The 17021-nt window shown below is 47.1% G+C and overlaps 1 protein-coding gene across 1 annotated transcript in view; it reads left to right on the top strand.

Annotated features, from left to right (window-relative positions):
- Positions 1-17021, top strand: part of LOC138259311 (leucine-rich repeat and fibronectin type III domain-containing protein 1-like protein) — a 345013-nt gene that overhangs the window by 315695 nt on the left and 12297 nt on the right. The window contains exon 5 of the mRNA XM_069206935.1: positions 11576-11906. The gene's annotated coding sequence lies outside the window, so the exon portion shown is untranslated. The remainder of the gene's footprint in view (positions 1-11575; positions 11907-17021) is intronic.

Genomic DNA, 17021 nt, shown 5'->3' with positions numbered 1-17021 from the left:
TTTTTTATGTGAAGTTCATGCACCTGTAAAAAAGCGAGGTGAAATGTAAGCAAAAAACAGTTTGTGTAATTTCACAAAATGTTAATGGAATGTTGTGAAATTTTGCGATAAAAATGTACACAGTATCGCACACCCTAATCTTGTAATGCCCTGAACCTGAGAGCTGAATGAACTTACACACTAATGAGGCAACGACTGAATATCAAACTTTTCGAACTTGCTTACAGTTGAGCTTAACACAGATAAGGATGACCACCTGATTTGGTTCCCACTTCACACAATCAGACTTCAACTCTCTGAATAAACGAAAAGTGTACATGAAATGGTTTATAAAACATCAAAATGTATAAATACTAAATAGGATGAGTGCGACTAGACTATGGGTTTTAATGTTGGATGGTGAGCCATCATTCAATAATTAACAAGGCAGATAGTTGTGCTGGCAGAATTCCTCAATTAGATACTGAAACTGCACTGGAAAAAGAAGTGCTCTGTTTGGTCCGGGTAGTACTGACTACTACAGGTTTCTGAAATCACTTCCATGGTTGTAGGTTTGGGACAGAGGAAATGATGGTCCGGGGGGTACTTTGTATATAAAGCTTGATACCGCAGTTTTGTCATCACTAGTAAATGTAAACAAGAAGTGTTATGATTGCCAAATTAATTATCACTCTATTTACTCACCTCAGAAAGTTGGAAAACGTAACTGGCCTTGCCAGTTTTCAATGTTGTCTCCCCACGGTCGCATCAGCTGTCAGCGGCAAAAATGGCCAGCTCACTTAGAGCTAAATTCTTTGTAAGATAACTCTGTGAGCTACAGTTAGAAAATGACAGAAAATGGAAAAAGATTAGCAAAATGACTGGAAAATTGATTTTCACGATTTAACCCAATTTGTGTAGTTCTAGAAATGTAGCATTATAGAATAAAACATTTAGCAATAGCACTTCTTTGCATGGCAAATCCACACTTGTTAGCACGAGAAAAAAGGTGATACCTACTCCATGGGCTATTCCATGAAGAGATTTGCTGGTTGTGCACAGAGAGAAGTGCCTTTTTTTTGAACTGGCATTAGCCAAGACATTTTGATTTTTCTAGCATTATATATTTAATATTATTATTTCTATTGACTTTTAGCCTACTGTCTTCATCCATTGGTCTATTGTGTCATTCACATTTTCCTTCAACTTAACCTACCACAATGTCTGCCAATGGCTCAGCCCACTTCATCCATTAGCTAACTTCACCATGAGTGATGAGCACATCTGCACACAAAGTATGTCTCTTCAGTGACAGGAACTATATTGGTAATGTGTGCTTTTTGAGATTAAAAAATTGTAAGATGTTTTATGGTTTCAGACAATTTTTTATACATATTGGTGATGTCTCTGCAGCTCATTTGGCAATAAAGTAAAACAAGCATTTGAAATGCAACAGATCTCGCATTTGCTCGAGTTAGAGCTATTAGCGCTGTAAACTCCTAAAAGGACTTTTCTTGCCACGTAACTTGAAAGAAAAAAACCAAGCGTGATTGTGCTACGTAAAACCCAGCATGATTGCACTGAAATTGAAAACCAAAAATCGGAACACGATTGCGCTACGTAAAACCCTGCGTGATCGTGCTGTGTGGAAAATAAAAAGATAAAGTAGTGCAGAAATCAGGCTGAAAACCTGGAGCCTCATATGTTTTCAGTAGTTAGCCAGTGCGCTTGAGGAGGGCTAAACACCGGAAAAGGCATGACGTATGCATGCCTTTCACTAATGAAATCAAGTGGATTTTAAAAGGCAAGCCCATGAACCAATGAAAGTGACAGGCGTGACATGGGCATGGTTAAAAGACCAAAGAGAGATTACAACAGGGGCGGAGTACTTGTGCGCTCAACCCTAAAAAAATTACAAAGCAAAATATGCATGAACTTAAGAAAAGGCAGATGAAAAACAGACAATGACAATCCTTACTGATTGTTTCCGACATATGGTGTTTGCATTTCATGCATTAATTCAAAGAAATTCGATGATATATATATGAGCTTAAGACACCTCAAATGCCTAAATCAGGAGCGCAGCTCTGCGCAGGTCCCATATAGCTCTTTATGATACAGCCCCATATCTTTCAATGTCGAAAAAACAGAAGGAACACCATGGTCTGATGTGATTTCTGCCTCAATAATAAGTTAACACTAATATCACAATTACTGGTTAAAGTAACATAAGTACCAGACAAATCGTTGGCAGTGCCTAATTTGTGCTAGTGGTTTCCTGTACTTGGCACCAGCGGTTTATTGTGAACACCAGCACCTATAACAGTCTGCCACGTGAAGGCGCAGCCTATTTAATTTAAAGTTGAGCATACCAACAGTTGTTTATTAATTCAATACACATTAAAAATGACTAATAAATGTGGCCCAAGCCATTCTTATACCTGTGGGGGCCTGGAATAGTCTGAATTGTCAAACTTGTGGGAGTGTGGTGATTTGTAGTTTTTTAGTACTGTCATTGAGAGCTCTGGCAGGTGCAGCGTGTGGTGCAGGCTGCACTGCCTCCTGATAAGAGTCCTGACACTTATTTTTCCACAGATTAAATACTAATGGTTGGGTTACTGCAAACCATAGAACGAACTCTAAAACAAAGAGCTCCCTAGTCAGTACTGAACACATCATGCAGGTCCCAGAATTGAAACCCAATGGGTCAAGTCTATGTTTCATCATACTTAGGACAATAGAATGCACCAATATTCTGGCTAATATTAATGCCTAATATTTACAGAGTTCTGAAATAGCAAAGTTGCAAACGTTACATGAAAAAGGTTATTCCCATCGGAGTGGGGGAAGAAAGGGAATGTGACGGGATTGTGCCTGCGGGCAATTTATCCAACATCCATCATCAAATTCAAAAGTCATCAGAACATTTTGGAATTAGCTGCATAATGATTTCGGGGACTTTCAAGGTTGACTTCACAGCCCACAGAAAGGTCAACTGCTACGTCAATTACACTGATTTTAATAAGGCAAAGAGGCCATTCTGCAAAAGTCTTAGTTCACTGGGCAAGGGTTCTGTTGAGCAGCGTCAAGAAGTACAACCACAGCAGTTTATTTCCTATACAATGCTTGCATGCTAAACAATAGATAAAACCCAACATAATACACCAAAGACTAGGAGGCAGACTGTGGAAGGAGTAAAGAATCTTCAGTAGTGAAATTGTAAATATAAGATATCCCCGCAAAACCTTGAACAGCACTTGAATTAAACATGATATGTTTTCCCAAAATTATCCCTTTTTTAGGTGAACTATATTTTGGCCTTTGAAGTGTTTCTCCACAGTCATAGACAAAATATTTATAGTCTCGGTGGTGCGAAGAATCTTTAAGATTTCTCTCTGTTTACTCCTCAGCATATGCCTTTTGTAATGTTTAGTTCCTGCCCTTCCTCTGCAAGCTGTTTTAGGTAACCTGAGGTGTTCAAATGCTGGCCAATTGCCTAGCCTGAAATACCGGAACAGATATTTTACTGGGAGGTATGGAACTTTCCACTCCAAGCAGAAGAGCTCAACCCTGCATGGGAGAATCCCAGCAGACCCTGGTTTATGCCAAAATGGCTCTATTTTGTCTGTCTCCCGCCTCTAGTTCAATGGAGGTCAATGGGTAAAATACATTCTCCATGATTTTTATTTCAAGTTCTCCTTCTTTCCAGTTACAAAGTATTGCCATTTAATGGTAAATGGCACCTACAGCAGATTAGGTAGAAATGAGTAAACGCCCAGTTCTGTTGGGAGGGCTGACGTCCGTGCATTTTGTGACTTTAATTCGAAATAGGACGCACATATTTCAACTTTTTAGTAGGCCCACAGCTTCCCTCGTGATCTTTTATGCGCTTCCCTGCTGTCTTAATGATGTACATACAAGTTGCAGCTACTAAGGAATAACTATTTTGGCCACAACAAAATTAAAGCAATTTATTTTCAGTGGAAGCTTACGGGTGGGTAGCTGTTTTACCCCGATGTAGAAGAGGGCTCCAGAAGTCTCCTATTCAGGCAGCCCTATCTACAGCTTTGCTCAATGGGGTAAGTGGATGCTGTGTGCTCCTCTCTTCCTATCTTATACACTGTAACTGAGGTATTCCTGTAGTCGCCATTTGCAATATGACCTCTGCCTGGGCCCTACAACCTAGCAAATGCCCTTCCTTTCCTGTGTCAGGAATTACATGCAAGGTGCAAAGGAAATCAAATAATCAAATTCCCCCAAAAGTGAGGCTGGGTATTTATGTGTGGTATGTATCTATCTTAAAAGCTGTCTCACACAGAAAGATGAGTCATGCACTCTCAGATTTCGATATAAGTGTTTATATTCTTTCAAACAACTAGCCCGTGCAACACATTTTGCCTTGTTCACACACAAGATGGCAGTGCTTTCAAATCCAATATATACTAAGTGAACAAATGACAGTGAGGAAGAACTCTATTAATGCAAAATATGGAGTATCCATGCGACCGCCATCTTGAAACAGAAATATACTCAATAATAAACATCGCTCATACCCTTATCAGCACAAAATATAAAACTACATTCAATGCAAAAATCTGCTAAAAAAAACCCACAGCTGAATATCAAATCAATATCAAATGAACTCCTCGTCAATACATTTTATGTCAATACAAATTGCTTACTTCAGCAACCTGTGGGTCGCTAATCACAACGTTTTGAATAAATATTGAGATGCGATTTAGGGGAAATTAATCTTCCTGTTGGCAAGTCATAATAGATCAAAGGTACACACTCTAAAGCATTGCATCACATAAAGCCGTAGTGAGCCTGCCTAGATGTAATCTTTCCCAGCTTATACCTTAGTTAGTGTGACAAATGACAGGCTTGCACAAATGAGGGCATCAAAAATAAAATATGAAAACACTGCATGAAATAATATGCATGTAGGAGAATATAGCCCAAGTGGGCTTAATTTCCCCTAAACCTCTAAGATACCCACCAGAAAATAGTATAGTAACTCTAATTAATATCCATGTACAGTAATCTATCACACCCCAATGTCAAAAAAGTAAAAGATAAAAGCAGGTGAAATGATGTCACCCAAGTGCTCCATTGTAGTGCTGGAAGAAAGGGTAGGGTGCCCTGTCTGGGGTCTCCTCTTGAACCCAGCGCACCAAGGGAGAGTCCCTTCCTCTCCTCCCTGAAAATAAAGAAAAACATAAAACGAGTTATGCAGTTTTCAAAAGGAGGCCCAAACAAGATTTGCACAAAAGCAATTTTACAAATACACAATTATGCAATTAAAAACAGTACCTATGCAGCACAGAGCATATTGATGCAATACCAAGATAACCACATTCATTGCAAATGTACATGTAATTCCACATTGTGGTTGAGGCCTCCTGGTCCTTTACTGTTAATTTGTAAAATGAGTCTAGATTCAAGTTTTTGGGACCTGGACACACTATCCCGACCCCAGGGGGTCTGGTGAAACATGATTGTTCCCAATGTACCTCAGCAGTTTCCTTTCACTACCATGATGTGTTCTAAAGTGTCTCACTACAGGATATTGTTCATTTTAGTTCATAATAGCCATGGCATGTTCAAGAACCCTCTTACATACAATGTGTATTGTACTACCTACATACCAGAGACCACTTGGGCATTCTAGGAAGTATACCGCAAATGGTGCACTGCATGTAATAAACTCCTTTATCTGCCTGATTCTGTTGGTGCCCAGCATAGTGATGTCTTTACAATTAGGTGATTGTTCACACGCCCTGCAATTGCCACAAATGTAGAACCCTAGTAAGGCCTTCCCTACAGTTTCACACTGATTACCTTCTGTTCTAATGTTTGTCTTGGCCAGCATATCCGTTAAGTAGCCTTTGGCTTTTCTCCCAAGGCTTTGCCAATCACTGAATCACACCATAAAAGATCCCAATTCTTGTTTAAGATCTCCCGTACAGTAGCTGATTTGCTACTGAACGTAGTAGTCAATCTGGTTTCAGTCCATCCAGTGTCAACAATGGTACCTTCTTATTGTTTTTTGGGGCCATTAAGGATGTCATTCCCTTTAAACATGTCATTCAGCTCTCTGTGTGGCTTTTGTTACGTGCTCATTTAGGGCTAAAACGATCAATTATGATGGCTTTTTCTTGCTCCAACAATATGATGTCACTGCAATTTCTTTTGGCCTGTACCAGTTCCCCATATGGAATACTCAATTTTAGCTGGCTGGGGTGACTAAAACCACCGCCCCCACCATGCACAGTTTTTTCTTCAATTATTTGACTACTAATGTTTTATTGATATCTTTAATAACAATATAAAAGTTGTCTTGAGTGCTGTAAAATCTGGGGTAATAAGCAGTGCATGGCAAGGGCATGAGCTATAGTTGCCTTAGGGCACAAGCTATAGTTACTTGAAATAACTCTAACTATAACTGCTGAATTTCTGTGGTTTTGAGCAAGTAAATTCAGAACCTAACTATAATGTCTCTGTAACCTTTGGGCTTTTAAGTGTATTTCATGTATTTTTTTAATTCTATTTGCTAACTAAAAAGTGCCTATAACTTTTGTTCTTTTCAGTGATTTTGTATTTTTTTTAATATAACGTATTTTAATTACAATACATTAATCTAACCATTGGCATTCTAGGCCTTTCTCCGTGTGCAGTGGAGGTTGGCTGCAAGGTTGGAGGTCAATCCCCAATAACCACCCAATCCCCTATAACCACCCAATCCCATATAACCGCCCAACCCCACGTGTTGCACAGATTTCAGATGTGCGCGGTGGTGGTTGGCGGCAGGGCCTGACCCATGGCCAGGCCCTGCAGCAAACCCCTATAATCACCCAACCAGGTGTCACACATGCCTTCAGTCATGGGTGGTGGGCTTTGGCCACAGGGTCTGGGCTGCTGCCAACACCCATAACCACCGACCCTGTGCAGTGCATGGCAGGGATTGGTCGCAGGGGCTGTCTCTATGGTTGTGAGAATAGGTGTGAGAGGGTGTCTGTCTGGGTGTGAGAGGGCCTACGTGAGGGTGAGCATGTCTGGGTGTAAGAGTAGGTGTGAAAGGGTGTTTCTGGGTGTGAGAGTGGGTGTGAAAGTGTCTCTGTGAGTGGGTATGAGAGTGTCTGTGTAGGTCTGTGAGTGGGTGTGTGAGTCTGAGTGGGTCTGTGAGTGGGTATGTGAATGTCTGAGTGGGTCTGTCAGTGGGTGAGTGGGTCTGTCAGTGGGTGCGCGAGTCTCTGAGTGGGTCTGTGAGTGGGTGCATGAGTGTCTGAGTGGGTCTGTGAGTGGGTGTGTGAGTGTCTGAGTAGGTCTGTAAGAAGGTACATGAGTCTCTAAGTGTGTCTGTGAATGAGTGCATGAGTTTCTGAGTGGGTCTGTGAGTGAGTGCATGAGTCTCTGAGTGGGTCTGTGAGTGGGTGTGTAAGCCTGAGTAGGTCTGTAAGTGGGTGCATGAATGTCTGAGAGGGTCTGTGAGTGAGTGGGTGAATGTCTGAGTGGATCTGTGAGTAGGTGCATGAGTGTCTAAGTGGGTCTGTGAGTGGATGCATGAGCGTCTGAGTGGGTGTGGGAGTCTCTGTCTGTGAGTGGGTTCATGAATGTATGAGTGGGTCTCTGAGTAGGTGCATGTCTGTCTACGAGTGGATGTGTAAGTGTCTGTGTGGGTGTGTATTGGAAAATGGCCCTCTCTGAAGGGTCACCCCAAATGTTCTGCCTTCCTCCTCCTCTTTTTCTGACCTCATTTTTGTTCACTTTAGGACTCTGGGCACTTTGCCACTGCTAACTTGTGTTAAAGTGCACGTGCCCTCTCCCTAAAAACATGGTAACATTGGCTCATACCTAATTGGCATTTTTAATTTACTTGTAAGGGTCTAGTAAAGTGCACTACATGTGCACAGGGCCTGTAAACTAAATGCTACTAGTGGGCCTGATACTGACTGGGTCACCCACATACGTAGCCCCTAAACCATGTCTCAGGCCTGCCCCTGAAAGGCCAGGGTGTGTAGTTGCACTGCCTCTTAAACTTGGAATGTTAAACTACTTGCCAAGCCTTTAACTCCCTCTACATATATGCACCTCTAAGGTAGGCCCCAGGTACCCATATCCCATAGCGCAGGGTACTACGTAAGTAAAAGACAGGACATGTACTCGTGTGGTTTACATTTCCTGGTAGTGAAAAACTCACCAATTTGTTTTCCACTACTGTGAGGACTACTTCTCTCATACACTAGCATTAGAACTGCCCTCATATACTTTTAAGTGGTAGATTCTGATCTGGAAGGAGTAGCCTTGTCATGTTTGGTATGGCCAGAATGGTAATAGAAAATCCTGCTTAGTGGTGAGGTTGGATTTAATATTACTATTTTAGAAATGCCACTTTTAGAAAGTGACGGAATGCAGAACCAAACAAACATTCACCCTCAGTCACAGATCTGGGTTCAATCCATCAATTATTTTGCTCAACATGCCACCCCAGTTTGGACCTAGCCATATGCAAATCAGACTTGACCCTGTTCCCCCTGGGAACAGTCCAGCCTGAACTGCCAGGCCACGTCCTCCCTGGACCGGAAACACGCATCCTGGGAGCAGTTTCAGGGTATATGTCCCCACGCTTTCCTGCCTTGTGCCCTGTGATATTGGATCTCTGTGTGGAAGCTAACATGTCGCCTGGATAACAAAGTAGGAAATCCCAGAGGAAGGCAGACTGTAATGTTCTAAAATCATGTTTGGAGTGGAGCATGGATTTACCCTTCCCTCAAGGACCCTACACATTAAGAGAAGTAAGTTGCACATAAACGCTTATATTTCACAAGCTCTGACCCTACAATATGAATCTTCTATGTCCTCCGGTGATTAGGCATTAGGTATGTGTTCTATTTCTATACAAGTGCTCCGTTTCCAGCATATGCACAATCCTGCAATCTTGTCAAGCACCCACTTCTGATTCCATTGCGGTCAGACTGTGCACTCTTGAACAAATTCCAAGCAGATGGTGTGCTTACACACAATCAACAGAAAATAGGTACACACTCAAAAAGATATTATAGGCGAGCAATGGAGCAGAAGCAGAAGAAAGAGCACACTCCACTGAGTGGAGTAAGGATTGGAAGGGTACTAGTGTTCAGTGGCATAAGATAAAATAAATGGGGCTCCCCATGCAGAATGTGAAGAGGGGCCACTGAGTCTCTCCTATCTCACAGCTATTCATCGACCTTGGGCTGAATAGAGCTCCTTGGTAGGGTTGGGGGACCCTGAAGACCTGGGGGCCCCCAGCACCCAGGCGGCTGCAGGAGCATGTGTAACACTCCTACCAGAATTAGTCTCTCCATACTACACCTATCATGCTGACTTTGAGTTAGTAAAACATGCTTTCCCTCGATCCAGTATATAGCACTGTTTAAAGAGCAAACTCAGACAAGTAACATTTGTGGCCTGTTGGCCGCACAAGGGTGGCAGCAATAGCACTTGCATACTATGGCAAAAGCAGGAGTGGTTTTATAATCTTGGAGGATTTAGATGCGACTACTGTTTCAACATATTTTCTTTTCAAAAGGTAATGAAACTGTGTGGGTTTAAATTTGCCAATTGAATAATTAAAGGACTGTGATCAGGGAAAGGTGAAAGAGCTAATTATGTTAATTAATAATTGACGATACAGTATTAGTTGTAGTTTAGACCGCCAGAAAACAGATCAGAAGACTAATGTCTTCAGGTTGTGGGGGAGGGTTAATCTTGGTAATCAGGTTTGGGGTTCGGAGTTGTCAGTGTCCTAAAATGATTCTTTATAATGTTCAGTTGCCCCTTTACAAGTTCCATTAGAGTTGTTTGTAACTGAAAGTGCCCAGGGCTGAGGGATTTTATCTATTGGTGGGGGTTCCAGAAATCAATCTCACAGGAGGCAGGGACTGATTATACACGAGGCACATCGAACGCTTAAATCCTGTAACTGAAGTTACAATATAATCAAATATAGATTTTGTGCAGGATTTTTTTCCACAGGTTCGGAGGTCTTTATATAAGCCTTGTGGTGAGGAACACATAACACGCAGGGCTTATAGGTGAAGATGCCACCAGCAAGTGTTAATTTCAGATCGTTCAAACACCGTTCATGATCTAAATTGACAAATGAACAGCATATAAACATCAAAAGTTTTATTTCTCTAGGGCGTGCAAAGGAATAATAGTGTTTAAAGCCAGCAACAAAACGCTCACCGAAATTGAGGTTTTATTTTTAGCTGAGAAGGTTGACATTTCGAAAGCACGTGACACCGGGCCCGAGCTGGCCAATAACATATCAGAATATGGCAGGTATTGTGAGGTATTACCATTTTTCTCAGGATAGATGGTGCAGTAAATTGTAGAGTCAAATACAATAGTTACTCTTCAAATGTATTGTTTAGTGGGGTTATTTTTACTTTGAAAGTTAGGCCAGCAAGCATCTGCGGCAGCAGGGGCCCGTAGTCCGGCAGTCCGGCAGCCACCCTCCTGTGAAATGTACAGTTCTTAGCCATATCGATAGAGATTTTTCAGGAACGTGCTCCCATGCCTCGCATAACAGTGTCCTGACTCTAAAAAGGGTGAGTACAGACAAACCCAAAGGAAGTGTGACCCCCAATGTAGCATCCACGGGCTAGGGAAAACCACAGCAGTAGAAGCGTCATGAGGATAACACGTATATATATGCAACAAATATCTGGTCCCAGAATGGCAGCAGAGGCCATTTTCGGCAAGCAGAATCTGCGGCCTTGCAAGTTTTTGAAATACGTAACTGAAAAAAACATACTGCACTAGCATTAGGTTTTCACAGACAGCCACACACAAATGAACAGCAGCAAAGACAAGGCACAGTCGCGATCTGCCTGACTTTAAAATGGCAACTACGTGCATTTTTGGATATAACAATGATGAATTTGAAGCAACACATGCAGGATAAGAAAATGTTGCCACTTTAGCAGCAGTAATATAAAGTCTGTCTACAGTTGCAATCATTTCTACAGATGAAGGAAAGTATGGCAGTTTCTTCATCCATTGCCCTACCTACAACTAACTGTAGGAATGCCCGAAATCAATGCGACCTGGGCGTAGTTCCAGCACATATTGTGCCACTGTCACAAAGACATATATACACCAGCCACAAGCACAGCAGACATTCACGACGGCATTGTTTGCCAACACCCAACCTCACCCAGAATAGGTTTATTGTTGAAAAGACCCATAATGCATACATCAATAGTCATAAAACAGAAAGCAAAAGGTTGCCATATTCCTCTGAACACAGGTAAAATAGAATATTATAGTGGTGTAGGTCCCACATATAGGACTTCCTGGTTGGTACCTTTCTGTCAGGGTTGAGAACTCGCCTCATTATTAAGGGCTGTGACCGGGAAGAAGTACGAAAAGATAAGGACATTTTGGACAGTGACTGGAAAAATGAAACATACAGTTGCTTGTTTAATACAAGGTGACATAATAACATGATAGAGTTTGCAAAAGATAAGCATGGGGACAAACAGATGGAAATGGATAATGGCTGTGTCTTTTCCAAGCAAATGGACTGTTTCTTTTTTTGTGTTTCATTCAGCTTTTCAGACACCCTCCTACTACTGGACCAGACGTGATACCTCACCAGCAGGAACTCTTTGTGCCATCCACCCAATCACAGGCCAATCAGCCTCTCTTGTGTTCTTAAGTGCCCGGTGAGAGTCGGAGCACCACGGGGCCTTCCGTCACCCAATTGTGAGGCTACCGTAATGGCTTTTCCAAGGGATTCAGAGAACAGCAGGCAGAACTGTAGAGCCATAGCACACCGCGCCATGTCTCAGCACGAACTTTTTTGAATGGATTTGTTTTATCACTGAAGACACTGTTCTGAGCCTAAATGGAGAGCGGACTTTCCAGGAGAGGCTGATCAGGTGAGTTAAAAGCAATAGGCCAAGTACTTGTGACGGTGCATTAACAACCGCTGCCTTTTTCAAACCCTTTTTTTCTGTTTCTAGAACATGATGTGGTAGCTGGGATTTGGTGATGGTGAATAATGGCTGATTTTAAAATATTCGTAAAAATACTAACCAGTTGTACAGTTTACACCTCAAGTTTAGTAGCCTCAAGTGCGATAATTATTGCACAGCTTTCCCCTGACAGATTTCGGCAGGTCAAACCTTTTTAAATGTATCTAGGAACAAAGGCCCAAAATGAGGACAAAGAATGCATATTTTTGAGTGTTAGATACTGATTTTACATGTTATTAAGGGGGTCATTTCAACCCTGGCGGTCGGTGATAAAGCGGCGGCCAACCCGCCAACAGGCAGGCGGTCAAAAAAATGGAATTCTGACCCTGGCGGGAACCGCCAACACAGGCCACCACTTTAACACTCCGACCGCCACGGCAGGACAGACAAACAGCGCGGCAGTCACCGCCAACAGGCAGGTGGCAGACAATGTACCGCCCACCCTATCACAACTCACCAATCCGCCACCTTTTCCGGGGCGGGAGCCCCGCCGATAAAAACACGGCGGAAACAGACTACGAACGGGAAAACGCTCACCTCTACACACTCCACGAGGAAGGAGGACAGCAGGGAACCCGAATTAAACATCCTACCAGCTATTGTCTATCTGCTCATCTACCAGGAGTACGAACGCCGGCGCAGACGACAACGGTGAGTACTGCACCTACGACACAGGGGAGGGGGGAGGAGGAAAGCTTATGGGCACACACATATGCCATACACCCACCCCCCCACCCCAAATACCTACACCCCAATGCAGAGCAACAAGTCAGAGTGACACCCCCCAAACCCACCGGGATAATGCAAAGACACAATTAAAATGATCTTTAAAATATATGTATAATATAGCTCCATTGAAGTTATGGGAAATATGCAATATGAAAGATACAAAATAAGGAATGAACATAGTTAAAAATATATACATAGGCAATAAGTCCTGCCCATTCTGTCAAAGTTCCATAGTCCGTGGGTCAATGTGCACAAACACATGGGCAAAGCCCACACAGGAGACCAGATACCATTGGAGAGAACACTGCTGGGGCATCAGATGATAAAACTACAGGCACCTCAGGGGGAAGGGAAGGGGGGGCACCTCAGCCACATGAGTCCACGACGCCAGATCCACGAGGGGCCTCCATGCCCACTGTGCCATCCTGGGGAGTGCAAAGCCACAGTCTCACAAGTCTCTACAGTGGGTGGCTTGCCCACTGTGCCATCCTGGGGAGTGCAAAGCCACAGTCTCACAAGTCTCTACAGTGGGTGGCTTGCCCACTGTGCCATCCTGGGGAGTGCAAAGCCACAGTCTCTCAAGTCTCTACAGTGTGTGGCTTGCCCACTGTTCCATCCTGGGAAGTGCCAAGCCACAGTCCATCAGATGGATTACCGACTCCACTGTTAATGGAGGAGGCATGGTGCCCAGAGTGCTTCGTGAAGCCCTGCTCGACACAGAACCGGCACTGTCAATGGGCCAGCGGTGCTTGAGACGGCGTTGCCTAGCGGAGCGGTGCTTGACAGGAAGGGCCCATCGGAGCGGTGCTTGAGATGGCGGTGGCCAGCGGAGCGGTGCTTGAGATGAAGGGCCCAGCGGAGCGGTGCTTGACAGGAAGGGCCCAGCGGAGCGGTGCTTGACAGGAAGGGCCCAGCGGAGCGGTGCTTGAGATGAAGTGCCCAGCGGAGCGGTGCTTGAGATGAAGGGCCCAGCGGAGCGGTGCTTGACAGGAAGGGCCCAGCGGAGCGGTGCTTGAGATGAAGGGCCCAGCGGAGCGGTGCTTGACAGGAAGGGCCCAGCGGAGCGGTGCTTGAGACGGCGGTGGCCAGCGGAGCGGTGCTTGAGATGAAGGGCCCAGCGGAGCGGTGCTTGACAGGAAGGGCCCAGCGGAGTGGTGCTTGAGATGAAGGGCCCAGCGGAGCGGTGCTTGACAGGAAGGGCCCAGCGGAGCGGTGCTTGAGACGGCGGTGGCCAGCGGAGCGGTGCTTGAGATGAAGGGCCCAGCGGAGCGGTGCTTGACAGGAAGGGCCCAGCGGAGCGGTGCTTGAGATGAAGGGCCCAGCGGAGCGGTGCTTGAGATGAAGGGCCCAGCGGAGCGGTGCTTGACAGGAAGGGCCCAGCGGAGCGGTGCTTGAGATGAAGGGCCCAGCGGAGCGGTGCTTGACAGGAAGGGCCCAGCGGAGCAGTGCTTGAGACGGCGGTGGCCAGCGGAGCGGTGCTTGAGATGAAGGGCCCAGCGGAGCGGTGCTTGACAGGAAGGGCCCAGCGGAGCAGTGCTTGAGATGAAGGGCCCAGCGGAGTGGTGCTTGACAGGAAGGGCACAGCGGAGCGGTTCTTGTCACGGCGGGCCCCTGTTCAGCGGTGCTTCTCACGGCGGGGCCCTGTTCAGCGGTGCTTCTCACGGCGGGGCCCTGTTCAGCGGTTCTTGTCACGGCGGGCCCCTGTTCAGCGGTTCTTGTCACGGCGGGGCCCTGTTCAGCGGTTCTTGTCACGGCAGGCCCCTGTTCAGCGGTGCTTCTCACGGCGGGCCCCTGTTCAGCGGTGCTTCTCACGGCGGGGCCCTGTTCAGCGGTTCTTGTCACGGCGGGGCCCTGTTCAGCGGTGCTTCTCACGGCGGGGCCCTGTTCAGCGGTGCTTCTCACGGCGGGGCCCTGTTCAGCGGTTCTTGTCACGGCGGGGCCCTGTTCAGCGGTTCTTGTCACGGCGGGCCCCTGTTCAGCGGTGCTTCTCACGGCGGGGCCCTGTTCAGCGGTTCTTGTCACGGCGGGGCCCTGTTCAGCGGTGCTTCTCACGGCGGGGCCCGGTTCAGCGGTTCTTGTCACGGCGGGGCCCTGTTCAGCAGTTCTTGTCACGGCGGGCCCCTGTTCAGCGGTGCTTCTCACGGCGGAGCCCTGCTCAGCAGTGCTTGTCCTGTGTTTCTAGGGAGCCAGACCTGGCCAAGACTTCCCGCTCAGTCGCCATCCGACCTTGCGGTCGTGGGGCCCTCCTGTGATGGAGTCCTGGGCCCGTGGGTGTCGTCCGTCACAACCGGAATGGGGCTGGTGGGGCCCTCCTGGGCAGCTCGCCTGCTGCCTGACTTCTCCGCCCTGCTGCCCTTGCCCTCCTTCACTGAAGCTCTGTGGCCCTTGCCTCCCTTTGATGATGTGGCAGGTGACGGGCAAGGCTACTGTCCTTGGTGGCAGCCGTCTCAGGCTTGTCACGCCGGCCCTTAGTTTTTTTTGTCCTCTTCCCAGGGGGTGGGCTGGCTGTCCCCTTGCTGCTGGCCGATGTTCCTGCCCTAGGAGCTGGTGGACTCCAATAGCCCTGCACTATGGTCCTAGTAGATGCAGGGCTGGTGGTGGCTGAGGTGCTTTTTTGACTCTTACCAGATGGAGGGGGTGGGTTAGTGGTTGGAACGAGGTCAAGGTTGGAAAGGAAAAGCACTTTGGAAGGACAGGGACGGGTAGGTGTAGTGGGTATGGGAGTGGAGGAAGAGGATGTGGTTGTAGGAGAGTCAAGTGTGCTGTCTTTGGGTGCAGGTGCTTGTGACGGAGGCTGTCGTGAGGTGGATGGCTGTTGGGTGGGTGGCTGCCTGCGTTTGTGTGAGGTTTGGAAGAGGGGGTGACAGGCACACTGGGAGAGGACACAGGGGACGTGTAAATGGCAGTGGGGGTGGTGACTGCACGTGTGCGGACTGTAATGGAGGATGTGCTGGTGATGGAAGTACTGGCTGATGGTGGTGTGCATGCAGGTGTGAGTGGAGACGTCACAGGGAGGGAGGAGGAAGATGAGGAGGTGGGGGAGACAGAGGTGGTAGTGACTGTTGGCATGTCTGCATCTGGATGTTGCTTGGGTGAATGCTTGTGGGATCTGTGGTGCTTATGTCTGGATGAGCTGCCCTTGGGTGTAGAGGTGTGTGCAGGCTGGTCTGATGGTGTGGATGGGATAGGCAGAGGAACAGGAGATTGGGACTGGGTGGAGGGAGTCAGAAGAGGGAGGCTGGAGACAGGGACAATGGCTGCCGTCAGTGCTGAGGCCAGAGCGTTGAACGATCGCTGATGGGCAGCCTGACCCGAATGAATGCCCTCCAGGTATGCATTGCTCCGATGCACCTCCCTTTCTACACCCTGGATGGCATTCAAAAGGGTAGACTGCCCAACAATGATGGTCCTGAGGAGGTCAATGACCTCCTCACTGAGGGCAGCAGGGGTAACTGGGGCAGGGCCTGAGGTGCCTGGGGCGAAGGAGATGCCTGCCTTCCTGGGTGAGCGGGCACGGAGCGAAGGCTGAGGGGCTGCTGGGAGGGCGGGGCTGGTGCGCTGGGTGGCGGCTGTACCTGTTGTGGGCACGGATGTTGCCGCCACCGCAAGGGAGCTCCCTTCCGAGGACGTGTCGGTGTCGCTGACGTCTCCACGGGTCCCCGTTGTGGAGCTCCACTCGCCCTCCGTCTCACTGGTGTACTCGGAGTCTGTTGCATGGCCCTCCGGGGCCATGTGAGATGCAGCTCCCTCGTGCGCCGATGCCACTTCTCCTCCGCCTGATGATGCTAATGCACACATGAACAGGAAGACAAAGAAAATGGGGGGGGGGAGAAATGAAGACAGGTTGAGTGCATGCATTGGCAACACCGTTGTCGGAGAGGACAGACACAGAAGCCCCCTGCACTAGGCCGCGCAATCGGGGTACACTACTCAGTTATTGTGACTAGGCCTACAGGTCTATGGACGACAAATGCACACATGGGTGAGGCCGGACCATGGATAGCTGTACTTGGCACCCTACAGAGGTGGGGGGCGGGGGCACAGGGCCATGCCTAACGGAGGGGCCTAGCCTACAGAATGCGCCCTGGCCTACAGATAGCCACAGCCCTCCACCCCCACCCAGACACCTTCACTGCGCGCAAAGATAGCAGAATGTGCTGATACTCACCCCCTTGTGTCTGCTGTGATGTCCTCACGCGCCCATCCAAATCGGGGTAGGCCACCGCCAGGATCCGGGACATCAGGGGGGTCAATTGGCGGCTGGCACCCCTCCTACGTTGGGAGGCCATC

The sequence above is a fragment of the Pleurodeles waltl genome, chromosome 9 (assembly GCF_031143425.1).
Source record: "Pleurodeles waltl isolate 20211129_DDA chromosome 9, aPleWal1.hap1.20221129, whole genome shotgun sequence".
NCBI lineage: Eukaryota > Metazoa > Chordata > Amphibia > Caudata > Salamandridae > Pleurodeles > Pleurodeles waltl.
Note: the sequence above shows the minus strand (reverse complement) of the source record. Positions and strands in the feature narration are given on the sequence as shown.